Source organism: Eschrichtius robustus, chromosome 21, assembly GCF_028021215.1.
Source record: "Eschrichtius robustus isolate mEscRob2 chromosome 21, mEscRob2.pri, whole genome shotgun sequence".
In the NCBI taxonomy this organism is placed as follows: domain Eukaryota; kingdom Metazoa; phylum Chordata; class Mammalia; order Artiodactyla; family Eschrichtiidae; genus Eschrichtius; species Eschrichtius robustus.
Window position 1 is genome coordinate 5,172,617 of NC_090844.1, and position 19,304 is coordinate 5,191,920.

Genomic DNA, 19,304 nt, shown 5'->3' on the forward strand with positions numbered 1-19,304 from the left:
AAATCTTAGTATTTTCTCTCTTAACTTTTGAGCTATTGTTGGCATATGTTTAATTCTGTGTGTGCGTGTATCAATATTTTTTATCCATTCACTTGGTGACAGATACTTAGGTTGTTTCTATATCTTGGTTATCATGAATAATGCTGCAGCAAACATGGAAATGAAGATATTTGAGATATAGATTTCATTTCTTTTGGATATATACCCAGCAGTGGGACTGCCAAATCATATGGTAACTCTATTTTTAATTTTATGAAGAATTTCCATACTATATTCCATACTTGGGGTTAATTCATATTCTTAGGTATATGAGTTTACAGTTTTATGAAATTTGGAAAATTTTCAACCATTAATTCTTCGAATAGTTTCCTGCCCCACACCCTTCTCTTCTTCAGGAACTCTAACCATGTGTACTTAAAATTGTCCTACAGCTTACCAATGCTGTGTTTATTCTTTTTCACTCTATGTATTTGTTTTGAGTAGATTCTATTGCTATGTCTTCAAGTTTACTAATCTTTTATTCTGAAAAGTTTAGTCTACCCTTAATCCTCTGCAGGGTAATTTTTATCTCATCGTAACTTTTTTATAACTTCCATTTCTATACTTAACTTTCAAATACAATATATATGAATATATTGTACAAATATAATATAAATACAATAACTGTTTAATATCCTCCTGCTAATTATATACTGTCTCTGTCAGTTCTCAGTCACTTTTGATCAACTGATTCTTCTTCTCATGTGTCATGCCTTCCTACATTTAACATGCCAGGTAATTTTTTTTTTTAATTAATTAATTTATTTATTTATTTATGGCTGTGTTGGGTCTTCGTTTCTGTCCGAGGGCTTTCTCTAGTTGCGGCGAACGGGGGCCACTCTTCATCGCAGTGCACGGGCCTCTCACTGTCACGGCCTCTCTTGTTGCGGAGCGCAGGCTCCAGACGCGCAGGCTCAGTAGTTGTGGCTCACGGGCCCAGCTGCTCTGTGGCATGTGGGATCTTCCCAGACCAGGGCTTGAACCCGTGTCCCCTGCATTGGCAGGCAGATTCTCAACCACTGTGCCACCAGGGAAGCACCCACCAGGTAATTTTTTATGGCCAGAGATTGTGATTTTATCTTACTGGGAGCTAGACATTTTTAGAATCCTATAAATGTGCTTTATTATGGAACACAGTTAGTTACTTGGAAACAGCTTGATCCTTTCAGGTTTTGTTTTTAAGAATTTTTTTCCAGGGGAATAGAGCCATGCTTAGTCCAGGTCTAAATTATTCACCCTACAGAGGCAAGGCTCTTTTGTGTACTCTGCCCAATGCCCCATAAATCTTGACGTTTTCAGTTTGCTTGGCGTGGCAGTTACTATTCCAGCCCCTTCAGTTCTTTTCATGACCCTCCCCCCAGACTCCAAAAGTCTGCTCACACGTAGACACACTCTGATCAGTATTCTGTTGAACACTCAAGGGAGAACTACCCAGGTTTCCAGAGTTCTTTATCTGCTCAGTTCTGTTCTCCCTGGTAAATATTCTGTTTCAAAACTCTAGATACCTTGGTTTCCATGGTCTCTTAACTTGGTCTCCTCAACTTAGGGGCTCCGCAGTGTTCTGCCTGGGTTTCCCCTCCTTGCACTGCAGATGGAAACTCAATCACAGCAATACACTGAGTTAATTGCAAGACTGCCTTGTTTGTTTCCTGTCTCTCAGAAATCACTGTCTCTTGTCTGATGTCCAGTGTCTTGCAAAGCATTTTTTCATACATTTTGCCCATTTAATGGTTGTTTTAGGCAGGAGGGAAAATTCAGTCCTTGTTATTGCATCTTGACAAGAAGTGGAAATCACGAGATTTATTAGTGTTATTGTTTTTAATGACATGAGTATCCAAGTAAGAGCCATCAAAATGGTCCATCATCAACCATTTTCCTCAAATAGAAAAAGGAGTACATGGTGTCTAATTTAGTTTTAATTTCTACAGACTGCATCTGGAAGGAATGTAAAGTATGTATGTATGTATGTACGTACGTATGTATGTATGTATTAATCTTATATCCCCAGTGTCATATATGTTCTGCATATTCTAACTCCCCAGGAAAATCTCTGGGAAAGGGAACAGCTGGCAGGATACAATTCAATTATTCTTAAATCCTGGCCATCACTGTTTAAATACCCTCAAAAGCCCATCTCGCAAACCTTACATCATAACATACATTTTTTATCCCTCCCAGTTATTCTGAGAGGTTGAATTCCATCTTTACAAAAGTTATGTATATATTTGTCATGTTTCTTAATCTTTTTCATTCTCACTTCATCACTTATAAAAAATAGCAAAAACAGAGCAATATAGCATGCTATGAATTCAATTATATATGTAAAACATCACATACATTATGTAAAATTGATGTGATAGCTATTTAATACTATTATTTCCCGCTTGTACTTCACCCTGAGAACAAATTGTTAATATTAGCAGAAGTCACAATGTTTATGCCTGTTTTTATTCCTCATACCAGGAAAGCCTTTGAGATTCAATTTTACTAAAGGCTTCACAGTCTTGCTTTTGTCCGTTTTCAATATAACTGTGAAGGTTTCTAGTTTGCTGCATGCAACTCAAACAATGTTGTGTGAAGATTCAGCTTAATTACCTTTTAGGGTAATTAGAAAAGACATATAAAATAAAACTATGTGTGCATAGCATCTTAGATAAATTATATCCTAAATAACAAGGTGGAATAATCCATGTTTAACACAACCGGTAACAGCTAGAGAATAAGATTCTGACGGTATGCTTTCGACAAATACATATTTCACTTTGCAAATAAACTACTGAGAAGATTCTACATGGCAAAGTAGCTCTATGCTGACTTCAACCTTTCTAAGTGTCTGGTTCCTAATACTTCCCTTCCTCACACGCTAGACCATAATTGGGATAAAGCCTTCATACGATACTTAAGTCTTGACTGGTTAAAATCTGATTCACTGGCACAGTCTCTGATTAATATTCTAATGGGAATTACAACTTATACCCCGAGAACACTGTTTATCTCTCATCCTCTCAACAGTGGGGAGTCTTCTTCTCTCATATCCACATAGGATAGGATCGGAAAGTGGGAAAGATGCTTCCTGGCTGCTTGTTGCCTGCACTCTACTTAGCGTCCTTCCTGTTTTAAAAGTCTCAGTGGTTTTGAAGCAATTCTGCCACAGCCTATGTCACTCAGTTCTTCTTACGGCCAGCTACACATGTTGCTCGCCACTTTCTCTGCTTTACTGTCTCACCAATAACTTCAGTTTGGGGAATTTCAATACGTGTAGATGACTGAGCCCAAACTCTGGCCTCTGTCTCCCATGACCTCCTCAGTTTTGATGGGCATTTCCCCAGTTTGTATTTCACAGACCACTATAACAAGTGTTTATATGCGTAACCACTGAAATTTACCTTATCACCCCTCAGTCACCATCACCTGGAAAACTACTGCTTTGCACAAATTCAAATCACTTCTCCACTTGTTCTGTGCCTAGACCCAAACACCTAAAGCCAAACGTATTGACTGATCCACTTTAAATTAATGATCACAGATTTAACCGGACACTCAGTGCAGTCTACAATTAACTCTCCCTCATTAATTCATTCTTTCATGCTCTGAGATGATTCTATTGTACCTTCTCTTTTTTCCCCTCAAACTATCAGCATCCCTCCTCATACTGATGGCTTCTGATCTTTACCTTTGAGCAAATAGCACTACTTAGAAAATAAGTGCTTCAGCTTCATACTAACTCGCTCTGCAATCCCAACTTCTTTTCTGTTACTCTACCTGTACCCTGGCAACATCCAATGCGTTTGTAGCACTTAATGTGTACTAATACCGATCCACGTATTTTACATACATAAATTTACTTAAGCCTGCAATAATACTCCAAGCTCAATGCTATAATTATCCCTATTTTACAGATAAGGAAACTGAGGAACATGGGGATTAAGTAATTTGCCAAAAGGCTGCACAGCTAGTGAACCAAGGAACTGGAATTTGAAATAATTAATAGACAATTTTTAGAGCAGTTTTAGGTTTATAGAAAATCAAGCAGAAAGTACAGAGGGCACCCACATTCCACCTTTCCCTCCAACACAGACACACACACACACACACACACACACACAGTGTCCCCTATTAACTTTCATTCATTCATGTGGTATGTTTGTTAAAATTGATGAGCCAATATTGATACATTATTATCAACTGTATAGTTGATAAACAAACTCCATAGTTTCGAGTTCACCGTTTGTGTTATACAGTTCTATAGGCTTTGACAAATGAATAAAGTCATGTATTCACTATTACAGTACCTTACAGAATAGCTTCACTGCCCTAAAAATCCCCTGCACTCCACCTATTCATCCCTCCCTCCCCCTGCCCCAAATCCCTATCATCCCTATAGTTTTGTCTTCTCCAGGACGTAATATAGTTGGAATCACACAGGATATAGACTTTCAAACTGGCTTCTCTTACTTAGCAATATGCTTTCCAGGTTCCTCTATACTTTTCCATGGCTTGATAGTTCATTACATTCTTTGCCAAATAATATTCAATATTCCATTGTATAAATATACTACAGTTAATTTACCCATTCACCTACTGAAAGGTATCTTGGTTGCTTCCAAGTTTTGGCAGTTAGGAATAAAACTGCCATAAACATCTGTGTACAGGTTTTTATGTGAACATAAGGTTTCAGTTCCTTTGGGTAAATACTAAGGAGTATGATTGCTGGATGGCATGTCAGGAGTATGTTTAGTTTTGTAAGAAATTGCCAGACTGTCTTCCAAAGTGGCTGCACCATTTTGCATTCCCACCAGCAAGGAATGAGATGTTCCACATCCTCATCAGCATTTGGTGTTGTCAGTGATTTGCATTTTAGCCATTCTAGTAGGTGTGCACCGGCATCTCATTGTTGTTTTAAGAAACTGGGATTTTAAAGTAGGCCATCTGACACCAGAGTCTGTAGTTTTTAGCTACTATACTGTTCCTGGTTAAGACCAAACCCCTAACTTGTGGACTAGATCCACTGCCCTCCTATCAAATCAAGGGCTATGCTCCATCCTGCAACATCATTTTCTCCCTTTTTATTGGACCATTCCCTTCAGCAGATCAACATGCCTCAATCTCTTTTATCTTAAAAAGAAAACCCTTAGGCTTCAGACAGATTGGGACCTGGGACCCTTTGCTACAGTGCTTGTACCTGGACACACCTCTCCTCAAGCAATGAAATACAAAGATACAAAATACAAGCTATAAGGGACTAAAAATAACTGTGTGCATGTGCAGTTGGGGCAAATTATGGACAAAAAGATACAAAAAGACCAAAAACCCAAATGCCACTTCTGAAGAGCTGGGCGCAAAAACAGGGGGTCTGGAGCAGAAGCAGGGCACTGCACATGCCCCCTGCACACAGCACCACCTACGGAGAGGGCAGACCACCTAAGCCTCCCCTCCAGCCTGACCCCTGGACACACCCCTGCCTTCACCCCATATAAATAACCAGCTCAACACCCCTCAGGGAGCTGAGCAAGCAAGGGGACCTGCTACTTGCTCTCCTTCCCCCCTGCTGCAGGAGGGGCCCTAATAAAGCCTTGCCTGACTTTCTTGTCTGGCCTCTACTCAGTTTCTATGGATTAGGGAGGCCAAGAACCCTGGTCAGTAACAGGCTCACTATCCTTTCCTTGGTCTCTGCTCCCCTTCATGGCAACCTTCTCAAAATATTTCTTCTTACTTGCTATTTATGTTTCTTCACTCAATTCTCTTGATATTATGCTTCCTGTCTGCATCATTTCTCTGACTCTTAACGTCGTCGATAATTTCCACTTAACTCTCAGCATCATCTGACATACTGATTCCCCATATATCCTTGTAACCCTTTTCCGCTTGGTTTCTGGGATACCATACTTTTTAATTTATCTCCTACTATGTTGGTCCACTGCAACTAAATTGCTTCTCTGAATTCTTCTCATGTCCTAATGTTTAAGTGTTTGAGAGTCCCCCATCTCAGTCCTTGGTTCAGTCTTCATTTGTATACTCTGCCTCCCAGGTAATGATATCCATTTCTGTGGTTTTAAATACTACCTGTAATCGGATGATTCACAAGTATAATATATATTTCCAACCCTTCCACAGGCCCTCAGATCAGAGTCTTACATCAAACAGAACAGCTGACATGTTTACCTGGATGTGAATCTAATACTTACGAAGCCCCAAATTGAATTGTATTTCCTGTCCCTGTCAAAACTTGCTTCTCGCAGTGTTCCTCGCTTCAATATGTGAACCACCATTCACCCTGATGCTTCCGCCAGACATTCGAGTCATCCTTTATTCCTTCCTCTCTTTTGCTCACATTCAACATCCAAGTTAACACAAATCCTGTTGGGTTAGCCTTCAAAATATATCTTAAATCACAACAATGTCTCACCATATCGACTACTAGTGCCTTCAGATGCTCCACGCTCCACGACTTCCAGGACACCATTCGCTTGGGATACAATGAGAATTTTGCCCTAGAGTTTGCCCAATGTAATGGCCTTGACAGTTCGCGCCACCCTCATCTCTTGCACTGACGTTACAATAGCTTCCCTGCAGTGTTTGCTTCTTGAGGAAGGCAAATCGTAGAGTAAGAAGGATTGGTAACTCACACATTCTTCATCCTATCGCTGAGGGAAGTTCTCCATTGGTGATGTGTTTCCCAGACTGCATCCCTTGATTCACTGCTCCTGAGAGATGCTCTTCAAGGAAGGGTTTCATGGCCAAATAAGTTTGAACATGACCCCCAAGTATATCCCCCCTCAGGAAGGTTCACAAAGTAGTTTAGCCTTTATAGTCTTTGAAAAAGCTTGCAGGAAGGAAACACGTTTAAATTTAAGTAATTTTTCCTAATCTTATTCACGACAGAACATTTTTTCTCATCTTATCGAGTAAGGAGGAATGTTTATACCTCCCTCCTCACCTGCTCTTTTAAGAACAACCATAGTTTCACTATTCACTGACGTGAACACACTTAACCAGCATTTCTTCACCGTATTTGCTCCTCTCCCTGGATGTTACAGTCTCAGATACACAAAATCTGACTTGTATTAGTACTATGGTTATTTTACCTGAAAATTAAGAAATAGGCTGCAGGCTGGCTTCTTTTTTAATTTCCTGACTGATGAATCAGTAAGAAAAACAGTGGATCCTTTTATTCTTCCTGTTTCCATCTGTTAGTTCTACCTGAGCCATATTTTCCAAAGTGGTGGCTCTGGGAGAGGGAGACCGTATTCCCTCTGCCTCTCCGTCTCAGCTTCTTCACTGGGCCCATGACAGGTAAATCAAGTCAGGCTCGCACATGTGGGCTCACACGTCTTAAAGAATGAGAAGGGAGTAAATCCCCAGTTAGACTTCAGGTTGAAATCATACCCTCCAACGTATTTTGCCCCAAACCCTGAACTGTGAGATAGTTTCATGCTGCTAGCCATTGCTCTCTACTAGTTCTAAATTTCTGTCACTCCTATGAATGTGTTCCCTAAGAGTAAAACCCTGATGAGAGGTGAGTCTTACAATATCCCGTAAGCTTAGGAAACACTTGTTATTAGTAAACTCTAAGGTCAGATATTATACCTTACCTTAAATTTAATCCACTGTTGGTTACTTTTCTTTGAGATGTCAACATTTAAACTCCCTCTCTGTTCAAAGAAGGAAATGACGTGTTCCTGATTAAAAGAGTCTCAGCAGTTTGATATAATGGATAAGAGGATGGAGGCCACAAAATGGCATTTAAACAATATTGCCAAAAACACAGGTATGCAGCATTTACGCTAGCTCTGATTTCAAACATTTCTCATTCCTTAGGAACTAGTGATATTTTTGTAGCATCTTGGGGGAGAAGAGAGAACATGATACATTTTACTTGCCCCAAAAGATTATCATTAGCAAAAAAGAACTTCCTTTACCTAAATAAGATGCAAACAAAATAAATTCTTGTACACATCTATTTAGACAGTTGTTTAATTTATTAGATCACTAAAGTGGGATTTTGAGCTGTTAAGTGTGGAAAATTATAGTCAATTAAATTTTCGTTTAGAAATTTTCAACTATGCCTTTAAACATAAGGCTGAAGACATAAACCTTCATATTTTCTTCCTTCCCAAGACTTTAAGACCTATCACCACTTAAAATATTCTTTTCTTTTCTACTCTAGAGAAAGAAATTTAGTTATCTGCAGTACATTACAAGTGAACCAAGTTGTATAAATTATTTGCTATTTAAAACACCTGCATTTTAAAAATAATAATTAATTTAAATTATCCTCTTTCCTTCTGTTATGTTAGTTATAGTATCTTTGTAGTGATTCTTGGTTGAATCAAGTAATCTAGTTCTCATGTGGTTTTCTCAGACTTTTTAACAAAATCTTCTTAGTCCTTACTTTCAGATATCCTGGGACTCGATGTAACAGGGAGCTTGTTTGCAGCCAGCCTTATCTTTCCTATTGATTCACTGTGCAATTTCTAGTAAACCATTACAAATCTAGCTGTGTCAATGGACTCATCAATAAAATTGTGATGCTATTCTCCCAAACTAGCCTACGAAATATTTAGCTGTCACAGGTTAATTGAGGAAGGCGTGTAGGATGTTGAACATAGTTGTTTCTTTTTCTTTCTTCCCTTCCCTGTCCCCGCCCCATGCTACATTAAAGCAAAGTATACTTTTCTCCTGATTGTTCCTCGACCCACTCATCCGATCTTTCTCTAAGATAAACCCTTCTTTTTTGATGACAAAAACAACAATAAAGGAAAAACTTCTTTTTCGAATAGTTTTCTCTTCTTTTGAATCAACAATTCAGCCATTACAGGTTGAAAGAAAACTACTAGTTCCCACTCAATTAAAACAAATGTATAGCAAATTGATACTGAATTTTAGATATAATCGTTCTGGTGATTTTATCACTGAGAATTGTGAAGTGACTACATTTTAATGAAATAGCTCTTCAGTCAGGAAAGGAACATTAAAACAGGAGTTTCACTAAAATATGTTCAGTGTTCTTTTGTACTACAGTTTTCGCACATCGGATGTAAGATGACTTCTCAAGCATTATTTGAACTGGTAAATAAGGCTTCCCTGAGAAACTCATTCCCATTTAAATCAAAGCCAGGACAACATCACCCCACCTTATTTGCAAGGCCTGGCGGGACCTTTAAAGCTTCTGGTGTTTATGGCTGAGTCTCCACTGTTAAGTCATTTGCTGGAGGAAGTTACCTATTGCCTGGAGAGCAAAGGCCCTGACGTCACTTGAACCAGAAAAAAGAAATGTCTTCCCCAAGAAATAATCTAATGCTCACATGATCACATGAGCATCACATGATTTACTGCTCACATGAGATTTAGCAGTAAATTTAATATTTTTGGTTTAAGATATGGAATCCCTTCACTCAAAGAAAATTTTCCTTATCTAAGTTTGGCTAGTATACATAGGAATATGAGGAATAGGTGACTGAGAAAGTTCTAATCAAATTAGGACTGAATTTGAAGGCAACTAATGCTGGAGGAATATATAAGGAGAAAGAATGAGCAGGAAATGATGACGCCATTTCATGAAGTTCTTGGCTGTTGCATTATCTTAAATAAATTACTTATTAGTATTATTTTAGCCATACTAAGTAAAATGCTCACCATTAAGAAGACATTTTCTAAGGAAAAAAGGGAATACTGCCATTGTTGAAATGATTAACAAGGTTGTTTTGTAGCTGCTGATAAGAATAAAGTTTTTGGTATATATATTTATATATATGTGTGTGTATATATTATATATATATATATATAATATATACACACACACACACAATTTAAACATTATGTATTAGGACATATGTAAATATATGGTATATGACCACTGCAGAGATTACACAGAACATACTCTACTCATTAGTATACACATGTGACCTTTGTTTAGCTCCTGCATTTTCCACTTATTTCAAATATTTAAAATCTAGAGCTTTTTCGTAATGAAATACAAAGCAAGAATGTTATGATGATTAAGTTTTAATTTAATAATCTTGAACAGAAATTTATTTTTAAATGTCTTGCATCTTGAGCTACATTTTAGCTGCATTGCATCAGGAAAAACAATAATAAACAAAACATAATAAACAATAAATAATAAACAAAAACAAAACAAGAGGCAGCAAAAAAGTCCAGCACAGTAGAACTGAGCTCAGATGTCAATGTCTCTTAGGAGGATTAAAAATAGATGTGGAGGGACTTCCCTGGTGGCGCAGCAGTTAAGAATCTGCCTGCCAATGCAGGGGACATGGGTTCGAGCCCTGGTCCAGGAAGATCCCACATGCCGTGGAGCAACTAAGCCCATGCGCCACAACTACTGAGCCTGCGCTCTAGAGCCCACGAGCCACAACTACTGAGCCCACGTGCCACAACTACTGAAGCCCGTGCACCTAGAGCCTGTGCTCCACAACAAGAGAAGCCACCACAGTGAAAAGCCCACGCACCACAATGAAGAGTAGCCCCCCGCTCGCTGCAACTAGAGAAAGCCCGCGCACAGCATTGAAGACCCAACGCAGCCAAAAATAAATAAATAAATAAAATTGATTCTTTAAAAAAAAAAAAGTAGATGCGGAGACACACCTGTACCAGAATAAAATTACGTGCAAAGGAACCAAGTTCAAGGAAGAGTGGAAAGAAGGCGAAAGAGGGAACCAAGAAGCACAGGCATTTTGTCTGCAAGAAGGTATAGACTTGTTCCCGTGACAGATGCTCTCATGGCACTCATTGGCCTTGCATCCACTGATCTTAAATACAGATGTAAAACTAGCAAATTATAATAATTAGAGTAAGAAACTAGATTAAAAGCTATCATTATTAAGTACTGATTACATATCTTAGCTCATCAAACCTCACAACTGCACCTTGAGGTAGGTGCCATTAGCCCCATTTTATAGATGAGGAAACTGAGACTCAAAGTGACCAACTGATCATCTCAAATTACCCCAGATGGAAAGCAGCAACGTGGAATTCAACCCCATGCTCGTTCAATTTCAAAACTTTCTCTCGTGCTCATATACAGAGAAATGCCAAGAAAGGCAGCATGAATGGTGTTTTGTGATTTGTGGTGGACTCTAAAGAACAGCGAAGCTAAACAAGAAGACTTTTGGAAACTAGGCTACTTTTAAAAAACGTCTTTCTGTCTAATTTGCCTGGAACTAATTATAGCAATGTTTACATTATTTGGATGCTGGACCAACACAATGCTATGTATCTCCATTGACTGTTTCATTTTCTTGCAGATGTTTGGCGTTATATACATATAGCCAGGGACTTGAGTTTCCAATTTTTGTCACCATTTTAAAAAGATCACGTGATTGAAGAAATTTTCTGTATTTGGAAGATAAATTTTAATTAATCAAATCCTCAATAATCTTATTCAGTCATCAGTCAGAATGAATAATACACCAACATTCTTTTTATGTAGGTCCCTGTCTTCTCAGTACAAAGTTACGGTATTAATCTACAACTATCAAAGACTGAGAATGGTTCAACTGCCAGGCATTTGAAAATTTCTGATTTCTGTCTATACATTTCCTAAATAGGGCACATAATACAGTGATTGAAAGTGATATGAGTCTGGGGTCTCCAGACAAACAGAATTAAAGAATTGGTTCATGGGATCATGAGGGCTTGCAAAAGTGAAATTTGTAAGGCAAAAGAGTAGGCTGGAAACTCAGGCAAGAGTTATTGCTGCAGGATTGAGGCAGAATTTCTTCTTCCTGAAAGAAAGCTCAGTTTTTCTCTCAAGGCTTTCAGCTGATTGAATGAGGCTCCCCCAAATTACCTAGTCACCTCCTTTACCTAAAGTCTCCTGATTGTAGATGTTAACCACATGGACACGATACCTTCATAGCAACACCCAGATTAGTGTTTGATTAAATCACTGAGCACTATAGTCTAGCCAAATTGACGCATAAAACTAACCATCACACTAATACAGCACACTATTTCTCAAAGTACATGTTAAGATGTTCCTAGGAGGATACAAGTATTAGTCACCAAGTTAAGGAAATGATGGGCATTAATTACAACCTTCTTTTGGTAAAATCTCTTTCCAGATAGACTGATGTCCTCTACTTTGCTCTCTGGCATTGTTTTACTCCCACAAACATTTAACTTCCATTCTCTTTTAAAATCAGCCTAATACCCTCATAAACAGCCATCTAGCTTCTTCTTTTCTACTATCTAGAGTGATACAGAAAGACTGTCCTGACATTCTGTAAAGGAAAACTCAGAGAATAGGCCATGACATTCTTTCTCCAGGATATAAAATGTCATTGTCCAATTTTCACCATTTTAGAACTTGTTAATAGTCCTCTGATTATAGTTGGATCATTTATTCAAGTCTATGTTGTTAAAAAAGAGAGAGAGTGACCTCTTTAATAACACTGAAATATAATCTTCAATGAAAATCTCATGCATCAAATGTAGTATTTCTTCTCCTCTCTGGGGAGAGATAACAAGCCTACATGTCCCATTTCTTCACAGTATGAATTTTTCTATATTGATTTTCTGGTCCTCTTCTTGATGTGTTAATTGGCCAAACACTAATACTACTGACAAGATTGTTATTATGCCATAGTGTATCTGGAAATACAGACTTCTCAGAAAATACTTTTTAATTTCCTTGCTAAGTTCCTCTTTGTACATTTTTAACCTATTACTCATACTCATGGAAAGAGCAATAACTTCATTGATGAAGCAAACATCGCTCACTGCTATTACTGCTTCATCATGTATCTTCAGACAATTGATTCTGACTTCGGCATTTAAAAGAGCCTCATATGAATAAGACAATAGCCAAGATACACTTGGAAAATGGTCAGTCTTGAAAGCAGAATGATAAATGGTCCTATCATCACTTGGAACTGATGGATGAGAATAACATGTCTTTAAGGTTATTCACTCTAGTACTAAGTACTAAGTAGTTCTCTCACTGATCTTGGTTTAGAAGTTTTCCAAATAGGTGCTATTTAGCCCATTCTCTTTATCCCTTTTTTTTTAAATCAAACAGACAGCTGAAATATTTGGGCTTTCCCTCTAAATAATTTCCTCCATTTTTTTCTGTTTTTTCTGGAGTTATTTCCAGTTTTTCAGGGTCCCTGTGGTCTTCCAATATATGTTGCTCACAATGCACGGCATATCCTCTGAGTATCCAGTAAGGCAAGGCAATAAGAAATCGTCCTTGGCATAAAATTTGTTAAAATTATAATATTGTGGTAGAAACACTGCAAAATTAATGACTGCAGTTTGTTTGTTACATCTTATAGATCTGAACCAGAATTAACCTTTTTTAATGATGTCATCACATTTTTATTAGGGGATAAGGAGGGAAATGAATTGTCTCATGTGAATATAATTTTTTAGAGGACATTTCTCTGGGAAGGAACAGGGGGAAAGTATCTGCAGCATCCCTACTTCGTCTGGGCACTGTTGATCAATACTCATTGCTTTTTGACTCTGCATATCAACACTCACAGTTGTTATTACAGGTCCATAATCCTTTAGAGTGGAATCCCTCAGGCTACATATGTCTCAGAATTCAGAAATCTTCAAGTTTTAGGGTCTGAGGTTATCTCCCAGTAATCCACAATATTAATACTACCTCAGTGAAATGTATAAATTCCTACACAGATCGAAATAAGGAAAAACTATCAATAACCTCATGTCAGTTCTGGTCAGGTTTGCTGACAACGGATTCAGGTCAAGCCAGGTTTCTGCTGCCAAATAAGAAAAAAAAATTTTCAGTGGTGTTTGGGTTTCAGAATTGCGAATAAGGGATAGTGCACCTGTATCAACCCAACTTTAGGAGGAGGAACTTGGCATCTAGAGTGGTTGACGCTAGTCAGGGATACAGAATTTAAACACAGGCCTGTCTTGACCCAAGGACCTTTGCTGTTGCTGCTGCTGAGCCTAAGCTGGGGTAAAATATGCAGAAACACTCTCTAAGAATAACTGCACAATTAGATGCTCCAAGGGGCGCGAAAAATAAAAGCCTTCAAAGATTATCCATCACTGAATCAGCATTTTAAACACATGTGAACAAGTTTTCCCCTGGGATCCCCAGTCAATCACAGCACCCTGGGGAAGGTTATCTTCCAAGCTTTAGAAGTTGATTTATATTCAATAAAAGGAAAGCTTATGTGCTCTCCTTAACTCATCTAATTTCAAATTAACTCAAGTGGCTCTCAAGAGGTTGCTCTGACACTGAAAGTTTGCCACTAGATCAGATTTGAAGGACCCATGAAGCTATTATTTTTCATGCCAATCCACGTGGGCTATTAATTAATTATAGTTTATGTTCACATCTATTCCCAAGCTACAAAAAAAGGTCTCACTTTTTCAAGCCTACAAGAGTGTGTAGGCTATTAACAGGTATTAACTGGATACCACTGGCGTGAGGACAGTGCAGCTTTGCCTGGGCAAGAAAAGCTGGTAGAAGTACTGCAAATACTCTGGGATGCTACTCAGCCAGAACTTTGACAAGGGTTTTTAGAAAAACATGATGTTATCCTGAATACCAGATGCTGCCTGCTAAAACTTTTGGACCAAGTAATCCTTTATTGGAAGGCCAAATATTGTCCCCAAGTGTTGCAATCAGCCAGAATTTTCTACACTCACTACTCTACCTTAGGTGAACTTCCCATGATTATGCCACAAACAAAGAAACAGAGGAATTCTAGTGGAATGCTTTAAGCTGGAAATAAGTGACATGATTATTACTGTATTCATGAAAGCTTAGGTGCAATTCATGCCATAAGTTCTAAGAAATGGGGTCTTAATCACTGTCATTACTGTCATTCTCAGTTATGGGAAGCCACATTACAAGATAATCCTTCAAAACAAAATTTTACATTATGGTCAGATTAATTAAAGATTTGGCAAGCAAATTTTTATCGCATCCACAAATTTGATATAACTATTAGTATTCTAATAACTGTAAGAACAAGTTTGAATCAACTATTTCTAAATCTTCACTAACAAATTTTGGAAACTCAAGAAATAAAGCGGTTAGAAATGTAACATTGTGACCAACATTCAGAAAGGTAGAGTCATTACGCACTTTAAAAGATGTCAAGCATATCATGCCTAATTTCCTTTTTTTTTAAATATAGAAAGTTGCAATTGGCAACTATGCAAAGGTAACCTAAAACTGAATTTATCTACATGAGAGAATTGTTAACTAAAAAGATGTAAAGCAGTCAATAATTTACATTCTACTTTTGATCCCTTTTTGAGCCATTTGTGATATACTCCTTATGCTGGACTAAAATTGTAACACTTTGGTATATTTAAGCATGAATAATTCCACAATGGGTTTAAAATGAAAATAAACAATCCTCTCCTTATATTGGTGGTTCAAGCTTCTAAAATGATATCATTCTTGAGATTCAGTGGATTTTTTTTTTTAACGTGCTGGCAAAATTACTTTAGTCACAAATCACTGGACGCATTCTCTCATGAACACTGTAATGGTATCCATACTACTCAGCATAGTTTTCCTTTGACTCCTCTTCTAATAGCTGGAATAATTTATATTTCTAGTGTTTTTAAACAATGCCTGATATTCTCCACCAAGTTGCTCAGTATCTAACATAATGTTTTCATGGCCATTTATGGATACTTACATAAATAACTGTAGTCTATTTAGAACACTTTCTCACTAAGTAATAATAATTCCGTTTATAATATCACAAAATTAGCATTCACAGGGAAATTATTTCACTGGCTTTAGATATGGATGCCCTTCACACTGCTCACGTGTATAGCTGAGATAGAAAATACATAATTATACTGTCCATTATGATAATTACTCAGGCATAGGAAATGAAATCCATCCAGAAAAGACATCAAAATACACAAAAAGAAATTGGAAAATCACAACTGTCTTTTAGTTTGTTTGTTTGTTTCTGGCTAAAGACAAAAATAAAGAGAACTGAATCAAATGAAAACGGGTTAACTATACTAACATTTCATTGCCTTTCAATTTAATCATGATATACAACAATTGGCTAGCCCAGAAAAGGGAGAATCTCAGCATGCAGTAAAATATTTTCAAAGCAGATTGAGATAAAGATTTGTTGTTGCTCTTTATTGAACCATATCCTTAATTACAAGAACAAATTAGAGAGATAAAATGGGACATGTAGAAAGGAGGAAGAGCTAGCTCCTTTTTAATACCATTCCAGTGGTTTGTGACATGTTTACACATACTCTTCCAAAGTATGTATAAATTCATAAAATGGCTTTGCCCTCTGTGTTTGTTCTGACTCATTATTTATTGAAACAGTAATCTTAAAGCCCCCAATATCAAAGATCCAAGGGCCAGGTTGTAGAGCAGATAAGCATTATGCATTAGCAATAGTTTTGGAATAACAAGCAGAATAGTTGTATATTAGTCAAGGTTCTCTAGAGAAAGAGAACTAATAGGATAAATTTCCATATTGATTTATTATAGGAATTGGCTCACATGTTACGGAGGCTGAGAAATCCCAGGATCTGCTGGCTGCAGCTGAAGACCCAAGGAAGCCAGGGCTGTAATTCAGCCTGAGCCTCGAGGCCTGAGAACCAGGAGTTCCTTTGTTTGAGGGCCGTAGACGATGGACTTCCCAGCTCAAGGACAGAGAGAGTATTTGCTCTTCCTCTACCTTTTTGTTCTACTGGGGTCCTCAATTGGTTGCATGATGTCCACCCACACTGGTGAGGGCAGATCTTCCTTACTCATTCTACTGATTCAAATGCTAATATCTTCTGGAAACACCCTCAAAGACACACCTTGAAATAATGTTTTACCAGCTGCATGGGCACCCCTTAGCCCAGTCAAGCTGACACTTAATCATCACAGCTGTAAGAAAAAAAAAAAATTGGTTGGAAACTTCTCTATTTGAAGACTTGATTATTGTAGAGAAGAGAGAGGAATTCCTATTATTCAGGTATTTACGTCTTGGCAAGTTAACATGGAGCCAGTATCCAGTCCTTGGCTTCACAGGATGAGAACCTGATTACTTAAGTTACTCTGGTTCAATAGGAGGAGGTGATCCAGCGCTGGAAAACCTATTTACACTATTCAAACAATCTCACTCGAAAGAGAAGATAGAGACCAGAAGGTCAATTTGTTAATTTTCCAAGGGAAATTTACAGAGAGAGAATAGCTCTAATTAACCAATTACACAGAATATCAGAATATCATTTCCTTAATCAATGTTTCTCTATAGCCCTAAATTAATGTATTCAATTTCTCTATCATTACTAACTTACTTAAGGTTGGACAACACATTTTACTTCTTTATCAATGGCTGAAACCCCTGGAAATGAATTAAACATCTTTGTTCATAGGATTCACCAAACCCAAATTACTCTTTCCCACCTGGTTGACTCCCTTGGCTGGGGCATATGCTTGTGAGTAAGATATCTGACACAATAGTCTATGCTTAATTTAAATGATTTCTACCTTGGGCCTTCTCCCGCAGTTTAATTCAAATAAATTAAATATATGTTTGCTGCAACTCCACTGTGCACAGCAAATGAATATAATCTGGTGTGTTTCTTAAATGTGATCAAATGGAAAGAGCAGTGAGCTTCGAAAAGAGCCCTCCTAGGCTGTTTCTGCCCCTCAGTGTCCATCAGACATTGAGTAATTTACCTGGCCTCTACATCTCTTTTGTCAGCTATGCATTGCATCGTTATATATTATGTATGTTACAGATTTGTTTTAAGACTCAAGTCACATGAGACAATTGTATACAAATGCTTTCTAAAATATAATGTCTGTGTCCTATACTACAAAGCTACAGTAATCAAGACAGTATGGTAGTGGCACAAAAACAGAAATATAGATCAATGCAACAGGATAGAAAGCCCAGAGATAAACCCACGCACATGTGGTCACCTTATTTTTGATAAAGGAGGCAAGAATATACAATGGAGAAAAGACAGCCTCTTCAATAAGTGGTGCTGGGAAAACTGGACAGCTACATGTAAAATAAAGTAATTAGAACACTCCCTAACACCATACACAAAAATAAACTCAAAATGGATTTAAGACCTCAATGTAAGGCCAGAAACTATAAAACTCTTAGAGGAAAACATAAGCAGAACACTCTATGACATACATCACAGCAAGATACTTTTTGACCCACATTCTAGAAAACTGGAAATAAAAACAAAAATAAACAAATGGGACCTAATGAAACTTAAAAGCTTTTGCACAGCAAAGGAAACCATAAACAAGACCAAAAGACAACCCTCAGAATGGGAGAAACTATTTGCAAATGAAGCAACTGACAAAGGATTAATCTCCAAAATTTACAAGCAACTCATGCAGCTCAATATCAAAAAAACAAAAAACCCAACCCAAAAATGGGCAGAAGACCTAAAAAGACATTTCTCCAAAGAATACATTCAGATTGCCAACAAACATGTGAAAGGATGCTCAACATCACTAATCATTAGAGAAATGCAAATCAAAACTACAATGAGGTTATCACCTCACACCAGTCAGAATGGCCATCATCAAAATATCTACAAACAATAAATGCTGGAGAGGGTGTGGAGAAAAGGGAACCCTTTTGCACTGTTGGTGGGAATGTAAATTGATGCAGCCACTATGGAGAACAGTATGGAGGTTCCTTAAAAAACTAAAAATAGAACTACCATATGACACAGCAATCCCACTACTGGGCATATACCCTGAGAAAACCATCATTCAAAAAGAGTCATGTACCACAATGTTCATTGCAGCACTATTTACAATAGCCAGGACGTGGAAGCAGCCTAAGTGTCCATCGACAGATGAATGGATAAAGAAGATGTGGCACATACATACAATGGAATACCACTCAGTCATAAAAAGAAACGAAACTGAGTTCTTTGTAGTGAGGTGGTTGGACCTAGAGACTGTCATACAGAATGAAGTAAGTCTGAAAGAGAAAAACAAATACCATATGCTAACACATATAGATGGAATCTAAGAAAAAAAAAAAAAAGGTTCTGGAGAACGTAGGCGCAGGACAAGAATAAAGACGCAGATGTAGATAATGGACATGAGAACACGGGGAGTGGGAAGGGTAAGCTGGGATGAAGTGAGAGAGTGGCATGGACATATATACACTACCAAATGTAAAATAGATAGCTAGTAGGAAGCAGCTGCATAGCACAGGGAGCTCAGCTCGGTGCTTTGTGACCACCTGGAGGGGTGGGATAGGGAGGGTGGGAGGGAGATGCAAAAGGGAGGAGATACG